Source organism: Nicotiana sylvestris, chromosome 6, assembly GCF_000393655.2.
Source record: "Nicotiana sylvestris chromosome 6, ASM39365v2, whole genome shotgun sequence".
Lineage (NCBI taxonomy): Eukaryota > Viridiplantae > Streptophyta > Magnoliopsida > Solanales > Solanaceae > Nicotiana > Nicotiana sylvestris.
In genome coordinates this window covers 128619223-128637463 of record NC_091062.1, presented here as the reverse complement: position 1 = coordinate 128637463, position 18241 = coordinate 128619223, and positions in this window count along the sequence as shown.

Sequence of the window (18241 nt, the reverse complement as noted above, 5' to 3'; positions counted from 1 at the left end):
AAAAATAAAAAGTTCCTATAAATAATTTCTTTTCCTAAGTTAAGATAGTCCATCTCAACTTGTTTGACAGTGAAGCATGACTGCGGCTCCCCATTTGGAGTGCTAGATGGATTCCAAATACTCCCCTTCTGTGTAGAAGTGAGGAACTCACTTGTTGTGAGATTGAAGAAAGGGTAATAGAGGGGGAGTTCTCTCTGACACTAGAACCCACTGTAGTTTTTCCCAAACCACTCCCCATATTCCCCCAAAACCACTAGATATAGCAACTTCTAACGCCATCAATAGTGATCCAAGGGAAAATAGTGTATCCATTCTTCAGGAATCCCCCTCCTTTAAAGATAAATTACTCAATGATACTATTCTACACAACACTGCACTCCTTTTTGAAAATCAAGTAGAGCAGTCTTCAGAGCCTATGAACTACACCAAGGACTACACCTCGAGTGACTTGAATACATTAAATGAAAGCTACAAGGTTAACCTATCATTTGAGGATATGCAGGTATTTATTATCCTTGGAAATACTCGATAATCATAAAGCTCTTAGGGAAGCGTATTATGCACCACTACCTAAGGAAGAAAGTTCAAGAACAATGGAAGATAACTGAAAACTTCCCCTTAATCGATTTGGGTGCAGATTACTACGTTGCTAAATTTACAAAGGAAGAAAACCTAGCTAAAGTCCTGCACCAAGGTCCATGGTTCATCAATGGACATTTTCTTTCAGTTCAAAAGTGGGTGCCAAACTTTGTGACATCAGAAGCTAAGCCCCTCAATACTGTTATCTGGGTTCGCCTCCCACACTACTGTTATGATGGAGTGATTCTTAGGAAAATTGGGAACACCATTGGAAGATTGCTAAGAGTCAATGCATGTACTTCGGCTACCCTAAGAGGTGGTTATGCCAAAATCTGTGTGGAAATCCCCATGGAACAACCAGTTAAATCTTTTATATTTATTGGGACACACAAGCAATCCATCCAATATGAAGGAGAGAACTTTCTCTGCAAAAAATGTGGTAGACTCGGTCATATTAGCCCACACTGTCCTCATTCCATGTCAGCAATGGTTCCAAAAGATAAGGAATTGCAGAGTTCCCAGAAGAACCATCAACATCCATGCAGTGAAACTTGGGAAAAAGTATCGTTTAGCAGGCCCAAAAGCAGAGGCACACGACCAAAACCAACTGCTTTTAATGACTCAGAAACACCAGGTATTAGTGTAAAGATCTTTAATGCAGACACGGGTAAGTTCCTTCAAACCTAGAAATTAAAGTTTGTAGAGAAAGATACTTATGATAAATCTTTAAAATTAAAAGGTATCAATAATACATCAAACGTTATTAACAAAGATAACCACATTCCCACTAATAATAAATTCCACTCCTTATTCTTAACGCCCACAGATACCATTGATAACCAAGATCTAATGGTTTTGGAAGAAAAATCTGACCATTGCATGGAGGGTAAGTTGTGCTCAACCACCCCATCTAGCTTACACGTGAAAAACACGGATAACCCACCCTCCTTCATGTCTCAATCATTAGTTAAGTCTACAATTAGCAATAATCAACCGATAGGTAATAATCCTAAAAAAGATCAATCGTCTAAAATCCATCACCAAAGCCAACCAATAATCGAGGCTCTTCCACACCATACCATCATTCATACACACCCATTGGGTGATACAATGTTCAACCCAAATGCATTACCACAACACTTGTCCACTTCCTTAGTAGAATTTGAACAAATGGACACTACCCTAAAGACGTGGCTACTACTAAATCTTCAGATAATCCCTTACGCTTCCCCACTCCAATCCCATGCACATAGATCCTAACCCTATAAAGTTATCTACTGTCTCACCTCCAATCAAGTGTGTAAGCAGTATAAACTCCCCTATAAGTCCCAAAGAGCCTCAAGATGCCAAGATTTCTTTACTCACTGAGAAGGAGAAACAAACTTATCCAAGTTCTCCGTCAAACTCCACGCTCAACTATGAACAACCTACCCCCACTTCCCTCGCAACTTTCAAATCCAACAGTTTACTACACCTCACCACCACTACCCCCAAACTACCAACCCCTAAGTTGAATGGAAGCAGGCTTAATAGACCATGCGATCTTCTTCAATATGGAGATCAATGGTCAGGACACTGTCATAGTGATCCAAAACACCCCCTACCTGGCCCAACTTATATCAGAGGGGGTGAGATTAGCCATGAACAACTTCATGACTCAAACCTGGATCAACGACGTGCTTCATCCACTTGCACCAACTATGAATGCCAACCTGCTTCAAGCCATGCAAAGCCACTGAAATCTCCCATCACGAGCAAACCCACATATTCCAATTCCCCACACTCTGGATCTTCCTTTCTTTTTACTAGAGGAGATCTCTCCGCTCAGTCCCATCCTCATTCCATGGGATTCCCATGCAAACTAGGATCCAGTCAACATGCCAAAGAAGATGGAGAACAATCCACCTCCCAACGAACAAGGTCAAAGAGGAAATCAAATGGAGGATGAGGAGGAATTGGATCCCCTACGGAGCTAAGTGTAGAGTTTGCAAACCTAAACGAGGTAAAGGTTCTGCTCTTCAAGGAAAACATGAGCAAGAAATTCATATTCAACTGTCCTCCCTCAGTGTACAAACGCTCGATGGACATAAGGCCACCAAGGGACCCAACGGTGGGCTCTCATGTAAGTGATCTTAGTGCCATGCAACAGAATGAACCCCAACCCCTCTTTGGAGGCAGTGACCAACTCAAACCATAAAAATCTAATGATGATGAATAGAACCACAAGCATCATTTTCTGGAACGTACGTGGATCAAACAATGAAGATTTTCGTAGGAACTTTAGAGAACTCATATATACTCACAAACCCTGCTTAGTAACCTTGCTTGAGACTATGATGTCATCCAATGCAGCCTTACTTAACGATTATAACTTCACAGAAATGATCGAGGTGTCAGCTGAAGACCAATATAGTGGCTTAGTTGTTCTCTATGATCACAAGATTGTTACTGTGAACAACTTTACTAGAATGGGACGGGAAATCCATGCAATGATTGAGGTAATCCCCTACAAATTTTCTTGGCTTCTTAGTACTGTTTATGCAAGTACAAATGTTTATATAAGAGAGTCTATGAGGAACTACCTAGAATATATTGCTAACAACTTTAATGGAGCCCGGTTATTAGGAGGTGGTCTTAATGATATAACTATGACTTCTGAAAAATTTGGAGGTAGGACAATAAATTACGCTAGAACCAATAGGATTTGGAACCATATAAATAACTGTAAACTAATTGACTTAGGATTCAAAGGGTGTAAGTACATTTGGTCTAATCACAGAAATAGGCACAAAGGCCTTATCATGGAAAAATTTGATAGGTTTTTGGGCAATGAAAATTGGTTAAGTCTCTTCCAGGCTCCTCAGTAATGCATTTGCCTAAAACCTACTCGGATCACAATCCCTTACTTCTTAAGCTCAACTCTTTTTAGGGTCCTCTACTCACAAACCCTTTAGGCTAGAAAGCATTTAGTGCACCCACCCCGACTTCACTAGTATAGTTTATTCTTACCGGGATAACAATAACTTTAAATCGGCCACACACGATTTTGTTCTCAATATTACCAACCGGAGTAAAACTACTTTTGGGGACATCTTTAAGAAAAAAAATTGGCTAGACTCAATGGTATTCAATGCTCACCCCATTACGCTACTAGTGTATTCCTACAAGTGCTTGAAATATCCTTACAAAAAGATTATAATAGCTTCCTAAAACTAGGGGAGGACTGCTGGAAGCTTAGAGCAAGGGTTAATTGGCTTAATGATGGAGACGCCAATACAAAAAATTTCCATATTAGTGCCACAATAGAAGAAGGCGAAATCACATAAACTACTTCAAAAATAATTACGGAAACTGGATTGATAACCCTAACAATCCTTCTACACGTTCAAAATTACTTTGAGGAAGCTTTCACTACATCCCATATTCTCTCAGAAAAATCTAATCTACCAAAAAGTTTTGATCACCAAGACCTATCCAGCCTAGACAGACCTCTTTGTGATAATGAAATTCAAAAAGCCTTATTCTCCTTTAAACCATATAAAGCCTCTGGGCCGGATGGCTTCCACCATTTTTTCTACCAAAATTATTGGAAAACAGTTGGCCCTAGTGTTATTACATATTGCCAAGAGATCTTTGCTTCACACCATATCCCCTTGGAAAATAATAGCACTTTCATTTGTCTCATTTCTAAAATCTCTAATGCCACAACCTTAAAATTTTTAGGTCAATCAGTCTTTGCAACATCATCTATAAAGCGATTACAAAATCATTACTAATAGACTGAAACCTTTTTTTGGATAAAATCATTAGCCTTTATCAAGCTAGCTTCCTGAAAAATAGGCAAGCTATTGATAATGCTATTTTAATTCAAGAAATTATGAACCAATTCAGGAAAAGTAATAGTAAGAAAGGCAAAATGATTCTCAAACTTGACTTAGAAAAAGCCTTCGATAAGCTTGAGTGATCCTTTATCCATAAAACTTTAATATACTTTAAGTTCCCTCCTAAAATTACCTCTCTCATCATGTCATGTTTTACTACTAGTATTATGTCCGTGCTAGTTAATGGTACAACCACAAAATGATTCACCTCAAGTCGTGGTATTAGGCAAGGTAACCCTATGTCGCCATACATCTTCATTCTTTGCATGAAAATGTTTAATAGATACATAAACCACCAAATGGACATTAAAATGTGGGATCCTATAATCTCTCTGCGAATGGTTTAGCTCTTTCTCACCTCTTTTTTTGCAAATGACCTCACCCTAATGAGACACATTAACAAAAAGTCTTGTAATACTATCCTCCCAGGTATTAATCATTTTTGCAACATGTGAGGACAATACATAAACCTTGTTAAGTCCAAAATTATTTTTTCAAAAACTGTCCTAATAACTGTATTAATGAAATCTACAACTTATTTGGGTTCAAAAAATGTGATTCATTCGGCAAATATCTTGGTTTTTCAATAACCAATTTTAGCCCAGAAGCAAAGGATTTCCAGTATATTCTTGATAATATGAGATCTAGATTAGCCATTTGGAAATCGAGCTGCTTAAATATCGTTGGTAGAACCACGCTTGCTTGCTCTACTCTTGCAAGCATTCCTAGTCACGTGATGCAATACACTCTCCTCCTCATTAAAATCCTAAACTCTATTAATAAAATACAAAGGGATTTCATATGGGGTACTATGGAATCTAAAAAGAAACTCCACCTTATTAGCTGGGAAACAATTACCATGGCTAAGGATAAAGGGGGTTTGGGATTACGTAAGGCAAAATCCAAAAATATAGCCTTACTAACTAGTACGGCTTGGAGGTTTCTTAACACACCTCAAGCCCCATGGGCCAACATCCTAACACAGAAATATGTCGTCAATAACAGAAAATCAAAGCACTCTCATAATTGGAGAAACATCCTTAAGGGTTGGCACATTTGTAACAAAGGGAGCCTATGGTCAATCCATAGTAACTCCTCCCTCCCCATTTGGAGTGCTAGATGGATTCCAAATACTCCCCTTCTCAGAAGCTGTATAAAAGGCCCCTTAAATATTAATGATCACAAAATAAAAGTTAGTGATATTATAGTGAACAACACATGGTCTTTTGATAAGCTTTCCTTTACTCTATCACCTAATATCATTAGAAACATCACCAACATTTCCATGTCCATTAATCGTAACTATGATTACCTTCTTTGGGAACCCAATACTGATGGTTACTTCTCCAAGGCATCATGCTATACCCTAATAGAGAATCCTGAACCTAACCTAAAGAAAAGCATTAACAACTTCAAATGGGTATGGGACGCCCACTGCCCTAACAAAATAACATTCTTCCTCTGGAAATGTTGTCACAATAAACTTCCCTCCCATTCCTTCCTTTATCATATCGGAATGAATATTGATAAATCATGCATTGTGTGTAGGTCAGGTGAAGAAACTCTTCCCCATGTTTTTCTACACTGTGAAGTAGCTAAAAACCTTTGGAAATCCCTTAATTAGGATATCATTGCCCCAAGCTCCGATAACCAAAGTTGGATAGATGCCATCAGACACAGTAACCCACTGATTCTCTCCAACATAATCAATTGGAATCGCTTGCTCCCATTCCTTCTCTGGAACATTTGGATAAATAGAAACTATAATTTGGAAAATAATACAAACAAATTTATTTCATTACCCCATATCATCAACCAAGCAACTGAGTTCCACTATCTAACGGAAAGGGAAAGCAACTATGAAGTGATACTCAGCTGTAGCACGAATTGGAGGAAGCCACAGCTAGGCTGGTACAAACTTAATCTCGATGGTGCTCATAGTAAAACTACGAGTGAAATTGGTGGAGTGGTGCGTGACCACAACGGCCACTGGATATTGGGTTTTAACATGAGAGTTCAAGCTGCTTCTTGCACCCATGCAGAACTTCTGGCTTTTCAGTAAAGTCTGAAGTTTGCAATAGAAAGAAACTTATTTCCTCTGGAAATCGAAACTGACTCGATACAGGTATTACAACTCCTTGAAAATGGCAAAACTACATTTGACTCTATTGTTCATAATTGCAGGTTATTGTTGTCCACGAATGAGAAGGACACAGTGGTCTGGCATAGCTTCAGAGAAGGAAATGGAGTAGCAGACCTTCTGGCCAAGGAAGCTAACAGTCAGACTATCATCAATAAGCTAGTTTATTTTGTTAGGCCTCCCCCATATGTCGTGGCCAGGATGCTGGCAGACAGAGATAGAGGTGGTAGTATGGAATTAGTGCTTAGAAGCACTTGTAGAACTCTAGCTGCTTTTGGAAATCTAAATGCCATAGACGGAATTAATGTTGTGTGTAATGATCCAGTGGATCAATGTACTAATGTTTCCTATTATTAAATAAATAAAAAGTTCCCCTTGTCAAAAAAAAAAAGAAGCATGACTGCGGTTGAATAAAAAATCTTTACTTATATATATTTCTATTATATTTTACGTGAAAAAACATGGAACCGGATATTGTAACATAAAGATAGTTTTCCTTTTAAGCCATTAAAAATAAATTTTGCAAGAAAAATTGGATACATATTAATTGAAAATATTTTTAGGCGTATAAATTTTGTTGAAATTAAATTCTTAAAATAATTTGGACTATATTTTAAATTCAAGACATATTAGTTCAAATAAACTTATTGGACTAAAATAATTGAATTAATTATATAATCCAATATATATGGATTAAATAAATAAGTCTTAATCCATTGGGCTAGCCCATTTAATCGTGCTAAAGTGATGAGCCCACTACATTAAGCCCAATATGCCATCTTCCTAGAGGCCTAGTGTCACGTGTCAAATGACGTGGCACGCCAAGTCAAACGGAAGAGCCAATAGGATCATGCTACGTGTCAAAATGACAAGGCATGCCAAGTCATATTAAAAGGCAATGATCGCGCCACATGTGCAAGTGACATGTTCTGGCTAATCAAATGCGGCCTTGTCACACTTCAATTTGGTTGGTCGTTTATTCTTATCAACTCTTCCCTCCCACAACTATAAATAGGGGCCTTCATAACCCAGAAAAGACACCAGAAGTTATAACAAGAAGCATGAAAGAGCTTGTGGATCAAACGCTGCAAATTCCTCCACAAGTTTCAAGCTTCAAACAATCAAGTTCAAGCTCAAGAACGAAAAACAAATCAAGCTCAAGCTCAAGAACGAAGAACAAATCAAGATTAAGTTCAAGCAATTAAACTCAAGCTCAAGAACAAGATCAACGTTCATGGCAACAACTACATATTTAAGATCAAGCTCAAAGGCCCTTGAATTTATTTAATATTGGAAAGACGAATCAGAGGATTCATATAGATTGTACACTCATATCATTCAATATTTTTTGGTCTTGATTTTGTTTTCTCGATGCAATTTTATTGACTACAAATTCTGGTACGCCCAGTGGGACAATCTCTATCTCTCATCTCAACGTTTCAATCACTAAAGCTCAAGAACATCGAAATGGATTCAAAGAAAATCAAATCCAGTACAACTTCCACCAAGGCTGCTAATGCTAAGTTCTATGCTGATGTGGAAAACCTCCTCGATGTTACCTTTGGAAGCTTTGGACCAGTTACATAGGAGTAAAGCAAGTTCGTTAGGACAACAAGCACCCCAAGTGTCGTCCGTATCTATCCCTATTTTCAAATCTTCATCGTCAAAAGGAGCAAGATCTTCCACAAACACACCTGAAGGAGGAAGCAATGTTGCTGAATTGATCAAGAAAACTCTTGCTTTGCTTGACCTCTTCGGATCCAAGCACTCTGTTGTGAAGGAAGATGATGATGCTTCAAGTGATGGATCCTCCCCATTTACACCACATAGCATGAGCCAATCAAGGATCAATATGTGTGACAATCCATACTACTCTCCATCGTCCACAACATCATGCAAGCCATAATGACAAACATTTCATCTATAGAGGAGCAGTTGGCAAACTTGACGGAAGTAATCGCTGGCTTGACCAAGTGCATGGAAATTCAAGATGCTAGAATCGACAAGCAAACAGATAGGTTGGGAATCTTGATGGAAGAAGAATTCACCCACGCACCCGGCAACCTCCCAGAAGTTCTAGAGAGTGATTCTCCCCCAAGACAAGTAGCATTCTCTAAGGCTATCCCTGTCTCATCTGAAGGGATGATTCTGATCGATCAACTGAAGGAGGTCTTTGAAGGAACTATTAAAAATAAGTATGAAGTTGTTGCCAAGTCCTCCCTTACATATGCAAAACCATACATTTCAAGGGTCGATATGTTGAAGATGCATGTTGGTTATCAACCTCCAAAGTTTCAACAGTTTAATGGTAAAAGTAATCCAAAGCAACATGTGGCGCACTTCGTAAAGACGTGCAACAATGCTGGGACTTATGGAGATTACTTTGTCAAGCAGTTTGTCCGCTCGCTAAAAGAAAATGCTTTTGTCTGGTACACAGACCTCGAAATTGGATCTATTGATAGCTGGGATCAACTAGAGCAAGAGTTCCTCAATCGCTTTTATAGCATGAGATGTACTGTGACTATGATAGAACTCATAAATACTCGTCAATGAAAGAGTGAATCAGTTATTGACTTTATTAATATTTGGAAGAATGCAAGCCTCAACTATAAAGAGAGGCTTAGTGAAACTTCTGGCATAGAGATGTTCATCCAAGGCATGCATTGTGGACTATGCTACATCTTGAAAGATATCAAGCCTATCACATTTGAAGAACTTGTGACTCGTGCCCACGACATGGAGTTAAGCATGGCCTCCGCTGGAAACGAAAGGCTGCCTAACTATGAGCCTCACAAAGGGAACGACAAGCAAGAAGTCAGGAAATGGAGCAAGTTGGTACCGAGGTCTGAAAACAAAGAAGCCATAAATGTCAACACATCACCTATAAAGTTAACGACGAAGGTGAGCAAGAAGCAGAGTATGAAATTCACTTCTTTTCAAGATAAGCCAAGTGGAAAGTTGACTATAATAGAAATGCAAGAGAAAGAGTACCCATTTCTGGATTCTGATGTGCCAGCTATTTTTGAAGATCTCTTCGAGTTAAATCTCATTGAGCTTCTGGAGATGAAGCGACCAAATGAAGCTGGGAAAACAAATTACCCAAATTACTGCAAATACCATCGACTTGTGATCCACACTCTAGAGAAGTGCTTTGTTTTCAAGGATAATGTTATGGACATGGATCGCGAAAAGAAGATCGTGCTTGAAGATGAGAAAGCAAGCGCAAACCAAGTCTCTATCACCTTTGGCTCATTCAGTCCGGATGATTTATGTGGTTTTAAAGAAAGTAAAGATGAAGAATTATTAGAGAACGACAAATTTGAAGTCAATCAACCTGATGATGATGAAGGTTGGACGTTGGTGACTCGTCGTAGGCACCACAAAAGGAGCCCACGAAAAAAATAAATAGAACAACCAATAAGGAAAATGATGGTGAAAAGACCAAGGAGATGGAATCCAGTTAAGCATTTAAAGAAAGTAGGGGTGTTTACGGTTTGACGGAAAATCGAACCAAACTGATTAAGTAAACCGATATTGTTTTTTGATTTGGATTGGTTTTGGTGTTAAATTTTAAAAACCGATAATATTTGATTTGGTTTTGGTTCTATTTTAAAAGACCGAAAAATAAACCGAACCAAACCGATTAATTATATACAAAATTTAATAATTATTTATATACAATATAATATCTTTTTATAAATAATTTTAATTGTTATTTTGAATTTTGGTTTATCCTGTTATATCTTAAAAGATTGCCTAAGCTCAAAACAATAGGATTCGACCAATTTTCTTTTCATTAATAGACTCTAATTCTCTAACCCTCCGCACATACTTTTGCCTAACATAAGAGTTTAAAAAAACCACCATAAGAGTAAAGAAAGCACATTCAAATTGCAAGACAACAATGGCTAAAGCTTGAGAAAGCAAACTTTTAGTTTGTTTTTTGTTCATTCTTTTCATATAAACAGGTAAATAAACTTTCAGTTCTGAAAGAAATATATAAAAAAGCATAAATTTAGCAAATTATTTTCAGATTGTTGTCTAGCATTGTTTTACTATTATCGACTTATCATTAGCTTACTAAGAATTGAAAAATCGAACCAAACCGAACTAAATCAACAACAATCAAACTGATGGTTTGTATTTAATTTGGTTTGATTTTGGTTTTAAAATTTTAAAAACCGATCAAAATGGTTTGGTTTTGGTTTTAATCAAAAACCGACCAAACTGAACCGTGAACACCCCTAAAAGAAAGCAAAAGTGGAGGTGCACCGCCCTCAAAAGCCTCGATATCTAGTGACCTTGGAGGAGTTTCTACCAAGTTGGTTATGCATGAAGATTTCCCATGGGGGTGTTGATGCCTCTTGTTGCCACGCTGACAAAGGGGAAAAAAGAGTGATGACCTATTGTTGCCACCATCTTCGGAAAAGCTCATCAAGTCCACTCCTCAAGAAGTTAATGCTTGTGAGGAAAAAGTTACATTCACGAATGACGATTTTCTACTGGGTGACACTCTTCACAACCGCCCATTATACCTGGTTGGCTATATGCGCGATGAAAGAGTAAATCGAATTTAGGTTGACGGAGGATCCTCAATGAACATCTTGCCAGTTCGCCCTATAAAAGAACTTTGCATTCCCATGAACGAACTCTTGGAAAGTCGTGTGATGATTCAAGAATTCAAGCCAGGGGGGCAAAGATCCATAGGTGCAATCAGGTTGGGAATCACCACTGAAGATATGCAATCAAGTGCATGGCTGCATGTGATCGATGCAAAGACTCCATGCAACGTCGTGCTTGGAAGGCCTTGGATACATGAGAATAAAGTGGTTCCATCTACCTACCATCAATGTTTGAAATACTACGAAGGTGAAGTCGAGAAGAAGATAATTGTTGATGATGAGTCATTCACCGAGGCTGATTCACACTTCACCGATGCAAAGTTCTACTTGAAGAACCGCATTGTAAAGGAACTAAAAGTTGATAATGTCATGAATAACAAGGATGACGAGTCCACGGGTAAGAGAGATGAGGTGGTTGCCAACAAAACCAAAGTTGTTGCTGTGAAGGTACACCCAAACCAAAATAAGTCTCATAAAGGGAACATTGTGTCTCACGGCAAGAAAGTAACTCCTCCGCTCCAATACGTCCCTAAAAAGAAGAAAGATGAAGATGAATCATCTAATCTCAAAACTAATATGCTAAAAGGGTTAAATCTTCCGGTCAAATGAATTGAGGCAGTAAAGTCATCCTCAATGTCGCTTGCAGGGTTTGTGGCCCAAAATCGTCAACAGAATATGGCACTCCCTACAAAGTGAATAGATGAAGGTTTTGATCCTAACGCTTACATGCTATTTGCAAAAACTGGATACAATCCCAATGAGCCATCGAAGTTAGGAAAGCTCTCATCGGAAGCTGTAACGAGATAACCACGTAAAGGTTTGGTATACAAGAAACCATCACCAGTGCGCATATCTATAAGAAGGGTGAGCAACAATTATATCACTGTAGAAGACGAATTTGTCGCTTCTAACAAGCCTTCTGTCTTTGATCGACTTGGGAAATCAACTGTGAGGGCTTCCGTGTTTGAGAGATTGGGTCCATTAAAGAAGGGGAACAAGTTCCAGAGAAATTATCAAAATACAAGAACACATGCTTCGCCCAAAATTCAGAAGATCTCTAAGGATTTCCAAAGTCTAGTTCCTCCTAGAATAAGGCGACAAACAAAAGTCATGGTTTCGTGTGATGAGGTACTAAATGTGAAGCCATACATGGTGGTCTACACTAAAGAACGTGATGTAGACGAAGAAAGTATGGGTTCTCCGTATCATGTTACTGTACAAGGTGAGAATGGTGTTCCATCTTCAATGGAAGATGTTTCACTGTGTTATCACATATCCTTCAATGGTGGGGACCCTCAAGAAGATGAAGATGTAAAAGATTCTCCGCCTGAACTTGAAGAAGGGGTAAAAACAACAATGGACGCTTTGAAAGAAGTAAACCTTGGCACTAAGGAAGAACTTAGGCCTATTATCTAAGTGTTTTACTAGCAACCGATGAAGAAAGCACTTTCATGGAGTTAGTCAAAGAGTTTAAAGATGTCTTTTCTTGGAGTTACAAAGAGATGCTTGGCTTGGACCCTAAAGTATCAGTCCATCACAATGTAGTCAAGAATGGCACTCGCCCTGTTAAACAAGCTCAAAGGCGCTTTAGGCTGGACTTGGTTCCCTTGATTGAAACCGAAGTTAACAAACTCATCGAAGCTGGCTTTAATCGTGAAGTTAAATGCCCAACATGGGTTTCAAGTATTGTCCTTGTAAGGAAGAAAAATGTCCAGATTTGAGTGTGCGTTGACTTCAGGGATCTCAACAGTGCGTATCCCAAAGATGAATTCTCGCTTCCTATTCTAGAGTTGATGATCGATACTAATACTGGGTAAGAGGCAATGTCGTTTATGGATGGTTCGTCAGGCTATAACCAAATTCTCATGTCACCAAAAGATGAAGAGCTTACTGAATTCCGCAACCCCAAGGGTATTCATTGCTATAGGGTAATGCCTTTTAGATTGAAGAATGCTGGTGCTACTTATCAAAGGGCTATGCATAATATGAAGACCTTCTCCGCAAAAATGTCGAATGCTATGTGGACGACTTGGTGGTTGAATCAAGAAAGAGGAGCGACCACTTGAAGGACTTGAGAATGGTGTTTGAGTTGCTCCGGAGATACCAACTTGGGATGAATCCATTAAAATGCGCCTTTGGAGTTACTTCTGGAAAGTTTGTTGGTTTCATTTTCCGACATTGAGGGATTGAAATTGATCAACCCAAAGTAGATGCAATCTTAAAAATGCCCGAGCCTCAGGATATTGACGAATTGAAAAGTATGCAAGGAAAGTTAGCGTACCTTAGGAGATTCATCTCAAACCTAGCTGGGACGTGCCAATCATTCAGTTGCCTTATGAAGAAAGGTGTCCCTTTTAATGAGACCAAGCGTGTAGCAATGCCTTTGAGAGCATTAAATCCTACTTGATGAAGCCTCCAGTTTTAGCAGCCCCTACCTGGAAAGCCATTGATACCATACATTGTCGCGCAAGAAAGGTCTGTTGGAGCACTGTTGGCCCATGATAGTGAGGGGAAAGAAAACTCTCTTTACTACTTGAGCAGGATGATGACACCAAACGAGTTGAATTATTCACCCATTGAAAAGTTGTGTTTGGCGCTAGTCTTCTCAATTCAAAAATTGAAGCACTACTTTCAAGTTCATTCTGTTCATCTTGTTTCTAAAGCAAATCCCATCAAGTTCGTGATGTCAAAACCTGTTCTTAGTGATCGACTAGCGAGATGGTACCTCCAATTTTAATAGTTCGAGATTTTGTACATCCCTCAAAAGGCTGTAAAAGGACAACATTGTAGATTTCTTGGCAGATCACCCAATACCTGATGATTGGGAGCTAACTGACGAACTACCTGATGAGGATACAATAGTCATTGAAGTTTAACCTCCATGGAAGATGTACTTTGATAGTGTTGCACATCGCGGAAGAGCTGGTACTGGTGTAGTATTTGTCACCTCTCAAGGTGAAGTTCTGCCCTACTCTTTTATGTTAACGCAACTTTGCTCTAACAACGTTGCTGAGTATCAAGCACTAATACTTGCACTTGAAATAGATGTCGAAATGAAGTGGTTGCAATTGCAAGTCTTTGGTGACTCTCAGTTGGTGATCAACCAGCTTTTAGGTAGTTACGAGGTCAAGAAACCTGAACTACGCCCATATCATGATTATGCTAAAACTTTAATGGGGTGGGTCGGTGACGTGACTATTAAACATGTGCCAAGGAAAGAAAACAAGAAGGCTGATGCTTTAGCTGCCCTAACTTCATTGATAACTCTGTCTGATCAAACGCAAGTTACTGTCTATCAAAAATAGGTAGCACCACCACCAAATGAGGCTGGAAGTGAAGAAAATGATCTCAAGCATCTTCTCACGGTTTCTGAAGCTGAGAAAGAAGAATGGCGACAACCCATATCGACTACTTAAGCTATGAGATACTTCCAGAAAATCTAAGAAGAAGGACTGAGATCCGTTGTCGTGCACCTCGCTTTCTTTACTACAAAGATACTCTATACAGAAGGTTATTCGAGGGAATACTCTTGCGATGCTTAGGGGAAGAAGAAGCATTCCAAGCTTTGCAAGAGGCATATTCTGGGGTATGTGGATCACACCAGTCTGGAGCAAAGCTCCAATTTTATATAAAAAGGATGGGATATTATTGGCCAACTATGGTAAAAGATTGCTTGGACTACGCTCGAAGATGCAAGGCTTGTCAATTCCATGTGAATTTTATTCATCAACCTCATGAAGTGTTGCACCTGATTGTGGCATCCTGGCCATTTGACACTTGGGGATTGGATGTGTTGGACCACTGCCAAAGTCCTCTGGTGGGCACCTATACATCTTGGCTGCAACTTGACAACTTCTCAAAATGGGCTGAAGCTGTTGCTCTTAAGGAGGTAAAGAAGGAAAGTGTTGCAAGTTTCATCCGAGTAAACATAATCTGTCGCTTCGGCATTCCTCATTACATAATATCGGATAATGGAAAGTCATTCTATAATAGGTTGATGGACAAGATTTGTGATCTCTTTGGCTTCAAACAACGTAACTCTTCGATGTACAATGATGCCGCCAATGGTCTAGCTGAGGAATTCAACAAGACTTTATGCAACTTGTTAAAGAAAGTCATCTCCAAATCCAAACGAGATTGGAATGACCGTATGGAAGAAGCTCTATGGGCATATAGGACGACTCACCGCACGTCAACACAAATGACCCCTTATTCACTCGTTTATGGAGTCAAAGCCGTCTTGCCACTCGAGCATCAAACACGTTCATTACGACTAGTTATTCAAGAAGGGATCACTAATGAAGAAAATGCTCGACTTCGATTAGCAGAGTTGGAGTCTCTTGATGAGAAGAGGTTGGAAGTTCAACAGAGTCTTGAATGTTACCGAGCTCGATTGTCTCGCGCCTTCAATAAAAGAGTTCGCCCGAGATCCTTTCTAGTAGGAGATCAAGTCAGTGCCATACGAAGACCAATTATTACTTCCCATAAACCTGTAGGGAAGTTTACTTCAAAATGTGATGGGTCATATGTCGTACAAGAAGCTTACTCAAGTGGGCTTACAAACTGGTTGATGCATATGGCATGAGAATTGGCCCTATCAATGACAAGTTTTTGAAGAAGTATTATCCAAGTTGCAACGCTCCTTGACGCATGAGCCTAAACTGCATGTTCCTACACTCCCGGCCCACATGAGTCTAAACTGTGTATGCCTACAAAAAAAAAAGTCTGCTAGGTTGAAAACCTCGAAAGAGACGGCCTAGGAAAAAGTTAGGACAATCACCAATTCTGAACTGCGGTATGACTTGATCCTCTTCACCAAGGTACGTAGGCAACTTAGAGTTTCATTCTGAGTTCAGTCGCATAAGTTCAAAAGATACATAACCCCCAATCTTTGTCCGGTTGAAGTACAATGTAGTGTAATTCATTCAATCAGCACTTGAAAATCGAGTTGAGATACCATTCTTCTGTTAAACTTTGGATCCCATTTAATTTCAAGGGGGCAACCCTCCATGGTAAATTGTTATCTTCAATGGGATGATTTTAGGAGGATGCCAAGGATTTGTGCTGAAATGCGGGGGTTCACTATGTCTTCGTGTTCGCCAAATCTTTAAGTCTGCCGGTCTTCAGGTCGAAATATTTAAGCCTTCAAGTCTTCAAATTGAGGTCCTAAAACTCGCCGGTCTTCAAGTGGAAGTATTTGAGCCCTCAAAGTCTTCAGGTTGAAGCGTCAGAGTCCGCTGAATCTTCAAGTCCATCAAATCTTCAAGTTTGTCGGTCTTCAAGTTGAAGCCTGCAAAGTCCGCCAAATCTTCAAAGTTTTCCAAGTGTTCAAGTCGACGTCGTCAAGTCCACGAAGTCTCGAGTTGAAGCTTTATAATTTTTCAATCTTATGGTGGACATATAAGTCCCTTTGCACCTCAAGTTGGCCTCTTCGTGGGGTTGCCCTTAAAAGGAAATTATAACTTTCCATTCTTAAGGTGGACATATAAGTCCTTTGCACCTTAAGTTGGCCTCTTCGTGTGTTTGTCCTTAAAAGTAAAACTATACTTTCCAATCTTAAGGTGGATATGTAAGTGTCTGGAGAGTAATCTCTCCGATAGTCGAGCCACATTGAGAGTAATCTCTCTGATAGTCGGTGCACATTGAGAGTAATCTCTCCGATAGGCAGGGCCACATTGAGAGTAATCTCTCCAATAGGCAGGGCACATTGAGAGTAATCTTTTCAATAGTCAAGCCACATTGACAGTAATCTCTCCGATAGTCGGGGCACATTGAGAGTAATCTCTCCGATAGTCGAGCCACATTGAAAGTAATCTCTCCGATAGTCGGGGCACATTGAGAGTAATCTCTCCGATATTCGGGCAAGGATGAGTACTCATCCCCTCAAACCCTAAAATCACCATCTTCATGCAAGAACTCATCCTACTATTCTTGGCCTAAAAAATTCAAAAGAAAAAAAAAACTAAGGAAGGAAAGCAAAAGTAAAGAAGAAAAAATTACCTTCGTGTCAATGCTTCCGAATCGTCCAGCTAACCGTAGCTCGCCGACGTTGTTGATACTAATTGAATGAAAGACATTTGGGTATTTATATAGCTTCTGAAGATGGATATTGAAGAATCAGTATCGATGTGGGATCCGTGATTATTAGTGTTGAAAAAGAACTAGGTATCCTATTCCCAATTCAATTGGAAAAGCTGAAGGCGGTGAAGGTCTCTTACCTACGTATACGTTTGGTTGAGATGTAAAGATTCAGTACTACTAGAATTTGAGACATTGCAATAACTTGCTAATATGTCCACAACCGTAGGGTGTACATGTTTAAAGATTCTTGCATTTTCTAGGCTTAAGTGGAAGGCATCGAAGAAAATCCAATTCACTTTAACTTTAGCAATATTTGCTATCAGTTAATGTGACAATTCTTTGCTACTTCACGTGACCATTTTATACTTAGAAGTCTGACAGCGTTGTGAGGTTTTATCTAACCTTGCAAATGTATAAGTTCTAATGCGAACATTGGAGGATGTATACTCAGAGGCGGATTCAGGAATTAAATCTTATGGGTTCAATTTTAAGGGCTTTTAACATTGAACTCATTGTATTTTTAAATTTATGGGTTCATATCTATTATTTATGGGTTCAGTTGAACCCGTAGGTTATACGCTGCATCCGCCCCTATACTTCAAGTCTCGTCCGCATAATTCGACAAGCCTATATCTCAACAAGTCTTCAAGTAGGAGGCATTTATATGCTTATAAATTTTGTTGAAATTAAATTCGTAAAATAATTTGGACTATATTTTAAATCAAGACATATTAGTTCAAATAAACTTATTGGACTAATATAATTGAATTAATTATATAATCATATATATATGGACTAAAAAATAAGTCCTAACTCATTGGGCTAGTCCATTTAATCGGGCTAAAGTGATGAGCCCACTACATTAAGCCCAATATGCCATCTTCCTAGAGGCCTAGTGCCATGTGTCAAATGACGTGGCACGACAAGTCAAACTAAAG